This window comes from Aptenodytes patagonicus, chromosome 29 (assembly GCF_965638725.1).
Source record: "Aptenodytes patagonicus chromosome 29, bAptPat1.pri.cur, whole genome shotgun sequence".
NCBI classification, from domain to species: domain Eukaryota; kingdom Metazoa; phylum Chordata; class Aves; order Sphenisciformes; family Spheniscidae; genus Aptenodytes; species Aptenodytes patagonicus.
The window spans coordinates 1,035,162-1,044,036 of record NC_134977.1 but is presented as its reverse complement, the minus strand read 5'-3'; the positions used below and the strand labels follow the sequence as shown (position 1 = coordinate 1,044,036).

At 59.9% G+C, this 8,875-nt stretch overlaps 1 pseudogene; it reads left to right on the top strand.

Annotated features, from left to right (window-relative positions):
• The first annotated feature begins 1,474 nt into the window (after positions 1 to 1,474).
• On the top strand, positions 1,475 to 6,627 carry LOC143171642 (polyunsaturated fatty acid lipoxygenase ALOX15B-like; annotated as a pseudogene).
• The last annotated feature ends 2,248 nt before the right edge of the window (positions 6,628 to 8,875 follow it).

Here is an 8,875-nt window from a genome sequence, read left to right as displayed (position 1 = left end):
GCGGGAGGATGGGGAAGTCCGATGTGTACCTCAAGGGGATTTGATTTTGGGTGAGAATAGCCAATGATCTGAATTATCTGATGTTAAGTGCTACATAATATTATATGCCATACCAATGATATTACAATAAGAATCACCCAGATTAATGAAGAATGAACTTTGATGAAACCGAGCAAAGCACAGTGATGATGGAACCAGAACTGACTTCAACATGAAACAATCCAACACCACATACCATCCCCATCTTTCCTGCCCTGGAAGATTATGATGACAGATGGAGCCCAAAGTCATGGACTAAATGAACTCAACGAACATTTTAAAGGGATGGCCCATAGACTAAGGGAATGATATCTGTGTGTGTGTGTGTGTATATATATCAAAAAAAGGAAAAGGGGTGGTGATTAATGGGAATGTATTGGAAAGGGGGGGACCTGGGCATGACGTAAATGGTATAGAATAAGGGGTGGATACTGTCCTGGTTTCGGCGGGGATAGGGTTAATTTCCTTCCTAGTAGCTGGTACAGTGCTGTGCTTTGGATTTAGCATGAGAACAATGTTGATAACACACCGATGTTTCAGTTGTTGCTAAGTAGTGCTTACACTAGTCCAGGACTTCTCAGCTTCCCATGCTCTGCGGACTGAGAAGGCTGGAGGTGCACAAGAAGGTGGGAGGGGGCACAGCCAGGACAGCTGACCCAAACTGGCCAAAGGGACATTCCATACCATGTGACATCATGCTCAGTATATAAACTGGGGGAAAGCTGGCCAGGGGGGCTGCTGCTCGGGGACTGGCTGGGCATTGGTCGGCGGGTGGTGAGCACTTGCATTGTGCATCACTTGGTTTGTATATTATCATTTTATTTCAATTATTAAACTCTTTTTATCTCACCCCCCCCCCCGGGTTTTTCTCACTTCTACTCTTCCAATTCTGTCCCGCATCCCACCGCGGGGGGGTGAGGGAGCGAGTGGCTGTGTGGTGCTCAGTTGCCGACTGAGGTTAAACTGTGACACCAGTATTAGTTGCTCCAGGACCTTCCTTTGGGAAAGCCCTGCCTGCCCCACAACCGCTGCTCCACAGCATCCCTTGAGCAGCCAGTGAAGTGCGGGCAGCAGCGCGGGCAGGGACCCAGCAGGAGATGGAGGAGACCCTGGGGAGGCAGGAGGAGCTCCTGGACCATGGCAAACGCCCCCTCCCTTGGGCCCATGGCCACCCCCGGGGCCATCGCTTGGGTAATGTCTCCATGGCCACATCCATTGAGATTCGATATGCCAGTCGCCGGCCAATAACGGTCATCTGATAACCTCCCCTTGAGAAGGAAGGACTAGCCACCCGGCTTGTGCAATGGCCACGGGGCTTGCAGCATGCAAACCACCCAAGATGGCAGGTTTCCACCCCCAAAACCCTCACCCCTACAGGTGGTCGCTTTTTAAAGGCAGCTCTTGAATGTTGCGGCGTGTCCTTGTGCAGCTCGCCATGGCCGTCTACAAGGTGAAGGTGGCAACGGGTGACATCCTCGAAGGTGGGACCAACTCCATCTCCATCACCTTGGTGGGCAGCCGTGGTGAGAGGCGCCGGATGGCGCCTGGTTCAGTCAACTACTGGTTCCTGCCGGGGACGGTGAGCGCAGGGATGGGGACACGAGTGGAGGCATGGGCATGCCGGGGGTCCCAGCATGGGTTTTACTGGAGAGGGTAAGAAAAGGGATGGGTCTTCACCAAGGTTTGGGGGGATGGTGGGAAGTGGTCCTGGGGGGATGAAGGAAGGGCTCATGGAGGAATGGAGGAAAGTGTTCTTGGGGGGGGATGGAGGAAAAGGGTTTGGTGGGGGGGAGAATAGAGGAAAGGGGTCCTGGGGACATGGAGGGAAGGATCCTGGGGGATGGAGCGAGGGGGTGGGGGTGGGGGGGGATGGAGGAAAAGGATCTTTGGGGGGGATGAAAGAAAGTGGTCTTGGGGGGTGTGGGGTGGAGGAAAAGGATCCTGGGGGGATGGTGGGAAGTGGTCTTGGGGGGGGGATGTAGGAAAAGGATCTTGCGGGGATGATGGAGGAGGGGTCCTGGGGGATGGTGGAAAGGGGTCCTGGGGGGATGGAGGAAGAGGATCTTTGGGGGATGCCCTGAAGCCCCACTCCACTGGTGGGGAATGCCCGTATCCCCCAGTGCCATGCCAGGGCAGCTGCCCTCCCACCCCAAGCCATTTCCCGCCCACCCCCCACCAGGAGAAGGACATGACCATGTGCTGCGAGCAGGACTTGGGTCGCATCGTCCTCATCCGCCTGCACAAGTGGCGGCTCTTCTTGGAGGATGCCTGGTTCTGCAGGGACATCCGCATGATGGGCCCTGACGGCACCCTCTACCGCTTCCCCTGCTACCAGTGGCTGGAGGGGGTTACCACGGTGGAGGTCTGGGAGAGCTCGGGTAGGACTCATCCCACCCCCACCCTCCTCTGCTAGCCAGGGGTCCGACCTTGACTCCTCTCTCCTCCTTTCCAGGGAAAAAGCTGGTGGATGATGAGCTGGAGATCCTCAAGGAGCATCGGCAGCAGGAGCTGAAGGCACGGCAGGAGGCTTACCAGTGAGAGCAGGGACATAAGGATGGAGGCCCACCATGGCCAGGGTGGCCTGGCCAGCAGTGACGCTGACGTATGTCCCCCTGTCCCACCCGCAGGTGGAAGAGCTTCACCAAGGGCTGGCCCCGTTGCCTCAATGTGGGCTCCATCCTCGAGCTGGACTCCAATGTTCAGTTCTCCTGCGTGAGGGCCACCAACTTCACCGGTGTCCTCATCTTCCAGTAAGCAACACCCCAAGGTTGGGGAGGACCTGGATGATGGGAGTGAGGAGCATCGCCAGTGCCACCCTGTCCCGGGAGGCTGGTGGTGGGGGGCCAGGGAAGGAATGGTGGTTGCTGAGGTCCACCTCTGTCCCGTAGAGGGGCCTTCCACCTTCTGGCAGGGTTCCTCTTGAGACCCACCTTCTGGAAGAGCCTGGATGAGATGCGCAGCATCTTCTCCTGGATGCGGGGCAGGGAGATTGGTGGGTGCCTTGTGCGTCTTCCCCCGCCACCCAGGGCTTCCCAGGAAGTCCCTGGCTTGACATGGAGGGTGGGCAGTTCAGCGCTGATGTCCAGCCACCCCCTCAGTCCCCGAGTACGTGGCCAGGCACTGGCGAGAAGATGACTTCTTCAGTTACCAGTTCTTCAATGGCAACAACCCCATCACCATTCAGCACTGCGTGATGCTGCCGGCCAAATTCCTGGTGATGCTGGAGATGGTGGCCGGTTCTTTGGGTGGTGGCACCAACCTGGGCAAGGAGATGCAAGAGGGTCAGATCTTCATCGTTGGACTATGAGGTGCTGGAAGGCATTGCGGCCAGCACCATCCACAGGCGCTGGCAGCACGTCGCCACCCTGCTCTGCCTGCTGCACCAGGGTGCCGACGGGCTCCTACGTCCCATCGCCATCCAGGTAGGGACATCCCACCCCAAACCAGCGGACAACCCCACCATGGTGGTGGAGAGGAGATGGTCCCACCATGTGGTTTGTGTCCCACAGCTCAGCCAAACACCGGGACCCACCAGCCCCATCTTCTTACAAAGCAATGCCAAGTGGGACTGGCTGTTGGCCAAAACCTGGCGCAACGCCGACTTCTACAGCCACCAGCTCCTCACCCACCCCTTGAGGACCCACCTCTTTGGGGAGGTCTTCGCCATCGCCACCCTATGCCAACTGCCCACCTGTCACCCCCTCTTCAAGGTAAGGTCCCACCTCAGCACCACCCAGTGCCCCCCCCCCCCTCATCTGACCCCCCCCAACACCCACCCCAGCTCCTTAGGAGGTCCCCAGTCGTCTCCAACCTCCTGGTTTCCACCACCAGCTCCTCGTCCCCCACTTCCACTTCAACACGTTGGCCCAGAGCGTCCTCATCAACCCTGGTGGCGTCATTGATGAGGTAAGCACTGGGAGCACTGGGATGTACTGGGAGTGCTGGGGGGCACTGGGGGAGCACAGAAGGCCCTGGGGGACACTAGAGAACATGGAGGGACAGAGGGCTGGGGAGCACTGGGGACAGTGGGGTATACTGGGAATACTGGGGAGGCACTGGGGGCACTAGCAAGCATGAATTGGGGGGGCTGGGGGGTTAATGGGAGCACTTAGGGGGGCATACTGGGGGCACTGGGGGGAGTACTTGGAGTACTCGTGTCCTGGAAGCACTCGGGACCACTGGGTTATACTGGGAGCACTGGGGGACACTGGGGAGCACAGAGGGCCCTGGGGGACACTAGAGAGCATGGGGCGAGGGGGCTGGGGAGCACTGGGGACAGTGGCATATACTGGGAGCACCGAGGAGCCATGGGGCAGCCGGGGGTTGGAGGGGGGGGAAAGGCACCTTCTGCCCTGAGCACCCATGGGTGACCCCTCCCCACCAGGGCTCGGGGGTTACCTGCGAGGGGATGCTGCTGATCATCCAGCAGGGCTTGGAGAAGGCCACCTACACCTCCCTCTGCCTCCCTGCTGACATGTGGCACCGCGGCGTGGTGCACCTCTCCAGCTACCACTACCGGGATGACGCAATGAGCCTCTGGGAAGCCATCGAGAGATGGGACAAGGGATTAGGTGGCAGCTGGTGGTGGTCCCATGGGTGCTCCATGACCTCATGGTCACCTCACCCCATGGTAGCTTCATCTCCTTGGGCAGGACCTCCTCGGGTACTGCATCCCCACACCCATGGGTCCCATGGGGTGTCCCCAGGGGTGGTGGGGGGACAAGGACAGGTCCCTGATGCTCTTTGCTGTCCCCCCACCCAACCCCAGGTATCCCCTCCTCACTGCAGACGGTGGCGGAGCTCAGCAAGTTCCTCACCATGGCGGTGTTCACCTGCTCGGCACAGCACGCAGCCGTCAACAATGGGCAGGTGGGACAGGGGACCTCTGACCCCTCTGCACCCAAAAGATGTCCCCAACTGTCCCCGTCCCACGCTGGAGAGATGTTCCCCTCTGTGCGCAGGAGGGATGTCCCCATCCTGAGCCAGGGGAGGTGTCCGTGTTCCCACCTCTCTTCGTGCTTGAGGGATGTCCCCATCCATCCTGGAGGGACATCCCCACCCCAGCTCAGGAGAAGCTCCATGCCAGAAGTATGTCCCCATCCATTCCCCCCTCCATGCCAGAGGGATGTCCCCAGCCCACCGCATGAGAATGTCCCCATCCCACCTGTCCCCATGCCAGAGGGATGTCCTCTGCTGACAGTGGCCTCTCACCCTGCAGTGTGACCTGGGCGCCTTCCTCCCCAGTGCCCCGTCCTCCATGCGCCACCCGCCACCGGCAGAGAAGGGCAAGGCCTTCCTCCAACACTTCCTCACCACCGTCCCTGAGGTGGACACCACCGCCAACATCCTGGTGGCCCTCATCCTCCTCAGCTCATGCCTCAGTGACGTGGTGAGTCTGGCCCCACCATCACCATGCCCTCCCCAAAACGGTGGCTCTGTGGGGCTGAGGAATCCCAGGAGATGCCCCACAAGGGCATGGGTGCACATCACCACCTTGGGTATCCCCAAGCCCAGGGTGGTGGGCACCATCGCTCTACAGCTACCACGGGGCCAGAGACCCCCAGATGGCTTGAGACACCTCAGTCAAGTGCTTGAACCTGATGGGTCCCCATCCCTGTCTCCCAGATACTCCTGGGACAGTACCTGGAGGAGCGCTTCACAGAGGTGGAACCCCACTGGCTCATCAGGGCCTTCCAAGGGCAGCTGGAGGAGATCCGGGACCGCATCGAGGAGAGGAACCACTGGGCCAAGCTGAGATACAACTACATGAACCCCCTGAAGACCGAGAACAGCATCTCCGAGTGCCCCCGCACCCCCAGAACCCCACACCTGGCCACCCCCAGCACTCATCACCTGCGCACCCAGCACACCCACCACCCAGCACCTGGATGCCCCCAGCACCCACCAGCCCCCCAGCACCCAGCACCCCCTGCCCTGCTTCTCACCCCCAGCCCCTCAATAAATGCCAGCTGTCAATCAAACCCTCTCTGATGGGGGGCGGCTGAAAACCTGAGGACCCCCCCCCAACACCTCCCCAGAGCCCCCCACCCAGAGAGGGAGTTGGGGGGGCAACTGGGAGACATGATGGGGTGCCCAGTGCTCCCACTGCCCCTCAGTGCTCCCCAGTCTTCCCGGTGCTCCCAGTGCCCCCAGTGCCCCCAGTGTTCCCCAGTTTCCCCCCTGCTCCCAGTGCCCCCCACTGCTCCCCCCTGCTCCCAGTGCCCCCCACTGCTCCCCAGTGCTCCCAGTGCCCCCATTGCCCCTCAGTGCTCCCCACTCTCCCCAGCGCTCCCAGTGCCCCTCACTCTCCCCAGTGCCCCCCAGCACTCCCCAGTGCTCCCAGTGTCCCCCGTGCTCTCCAGTCTCCCCAGTGCCCCTCAGTGTTCCCAGAACTCCTCCCAGGCATCTCCAGAAGCATTTTGGTTTCTTCTGGAGACTGGGGAATTCCCTGGCAGCGGCCCCCAACTCTTCTGACGTAACTACTGGGACAGCAGTGTGTGTGTTGGGGGAAAGTCCACGCCCGGTAGCTCCGTGGGAATTCTCACAGGCATCCCCAGCGGTGTGTTGACCTCCTCTGGAGACAGGTGAAGCCCTGGGGAGCAGCCCTAGACCCCTGCAAGGCAGCTACCCAAGGCGTTTTATCCATGTTGGGAGAAGGACCATGCTCCACAGCTCCTTCGGACTCCTCCCAGGCAGTTTAGGAATGTTCTGGCCTCCCCTGGAGACAGCTGAATTTTGCAGGTAGCACCCGAGACTACTCCAGGGAAGCCACCCGAGGAGTTTTGTGTATGTTGGAGGCATGTCCATGCTCTGTCCCTTGCTGGGACTCCTCCCAGGCAGCTTGGGTGTGTTTTGTCCTTCCCTGGAGATGGCTGAAGTCCAGTGTAGGAGCTGCCTATGACTCCTAGGTGGTTACCTAAAGAGTTTTGTCGATGTTGGCTCCCTGGAACTCCCCTCAGGCATCTCTGGGAGCATTTTGGTTTCTTCTGGAGACAGGAGAATTCCCAGGTAGCAGCCCCAGACTCTTCTAAGGTAACTACCCAAAGAGCATTGTGTATGTTGGGGGAAAGTCCGTACCTGGTAGCTCCCCAGGATGTTCAAGGCTTTGGTGTAAACCCCCGAGTACGAACGGAGGAGGGGAGAAAGGGTCTTCAGAGGCTGTAGTCATGAGCGGTTTTCTTCCCAGGGGCTCTGGTGCTTTTTGGGCAGAAAACTCTCCCTGAAGCTCTTCCTCCTGAAAGGGCTGTTATGCTCTGTACCTCCTGCTTCCTTTTGGATCATTCTTACAAAACAATTGTGGTTGGGCTTTTTTGGGGGTGTTTTTTCCCTTCTCTAGGATGCGAAATGCCTCTGTTTTGGAGGAAAGCAACCCTTTCCCTCCCCATGAGGAGCTGGGGAGGCTGTTGGGGATGGGGTGGAACACGGGGAGCCCGCACCTTCCTTTCTGGGAGACCCTCAAATGGAAGCGGCCAGAGCTGGCAGCCCCGCCGAGTCCTTAGCATCCAACAGACGGAATGGACCATGGCGCTGCCAGCCCTGTGGCTCCCACCACATTGCCCCCGCCCCCCCAGCTGCTTCAGCCATTCATCCTCCCCAAAACCTTCTACCTCCGAGGTAGGGACCGACCCCAATCCCTGCAGCCTGGGGACACTCTCTGGGGAAGGAGTGGAGGTCACCAGCTCTCCCACGCAGGTCTGCAGGTGGCTCCGTGCGGCGGCTGCTTTGACCCCCACGTCATCTGCATGGAGGGGAGAAACGCCGACCTGCCTCCACTGGCCACCTTCGCGCTCGGCCACGGCGGCGCTTCTCCACCAGGTACTGCCCTGTGGGTGTCCCACCCCCCCAGCCTCGGAAGCCCCCAGCACCCCCAGGGCCAACAGTAGCTCATCCTGACCTGCAACCATCAGGCAGAGCGGTGGTCCCAGCCGCCCCGGTGCTGCCGCCCTCCCTCCGCGGCTGCCACCACGTCGCCGGGCAGATCACACAGCTCAGCCTCTCCAGCACGACCACCCCCTGCGGGAGCACCTCAGGGCAGTGCCATCCCCCAAGGAACGGAGGTCCCCATGGACATTAGCAGCCCCCTGGGCAGTAACATCCCATCAGGCATCAATGACCCCATGGATGGTGGCACCACCCTGGGCGGTGACATCACCCATGGCAGTGATGAGCCCATAGCAACATAATATAGTAGTTTTGATGGGACCTTTCCTCTTGTTTTTTTTCCATTACAAGCCAGTTCTCTGGAACCGCTCCGTGCCTGCCTGGGAGGTGGGGGGGAGCACAGGGGGCACCGGGAAACGGCACCCAAGAGCTGCAAAAGCCCCCCTGAGCCCCAGATCAGAGCTGGCGAGCCCCAAAGGGCAACCAAGCCATCCCCAGGGCCGTGTCACCGCCAGCGGGGCAGGCAATGGCAGGGGGGACTCCCCGGTCCCCTTCCCCAGGGGAAGGAGCCCTTTGGTGGGGGAGCCAGGACAGACGGGTCCCTGCAGGAATCACGGACATGGTCCCACGCAGAAAGCAGCACTGACGCCTCTCAGGGACATGACAACAAGGGCTGCAGTGCCTCCATCTTGAAAGCAACCACTGGGGACAGGGCTCGATGCAAAGCCCTTCAAACCGTCAAGACGCCCTTCCTCGGGTCCCACCGCACTCAGCTCCAGAGCCCGGCTTTGCCTCACTGCCGCAGCAAAATAACCCCAGATCACCCCAAGAATGCCGAGGGAGGGAGTTGCCGGCAAAAATGCAAAAAGTATTTGCAACCGCAGCAGCTCATGCAAGGTAGAGCCCTGCACCACAGCAGCAGGTGTTTCTTTTCATGCTCCGATAGTGTAGCAGT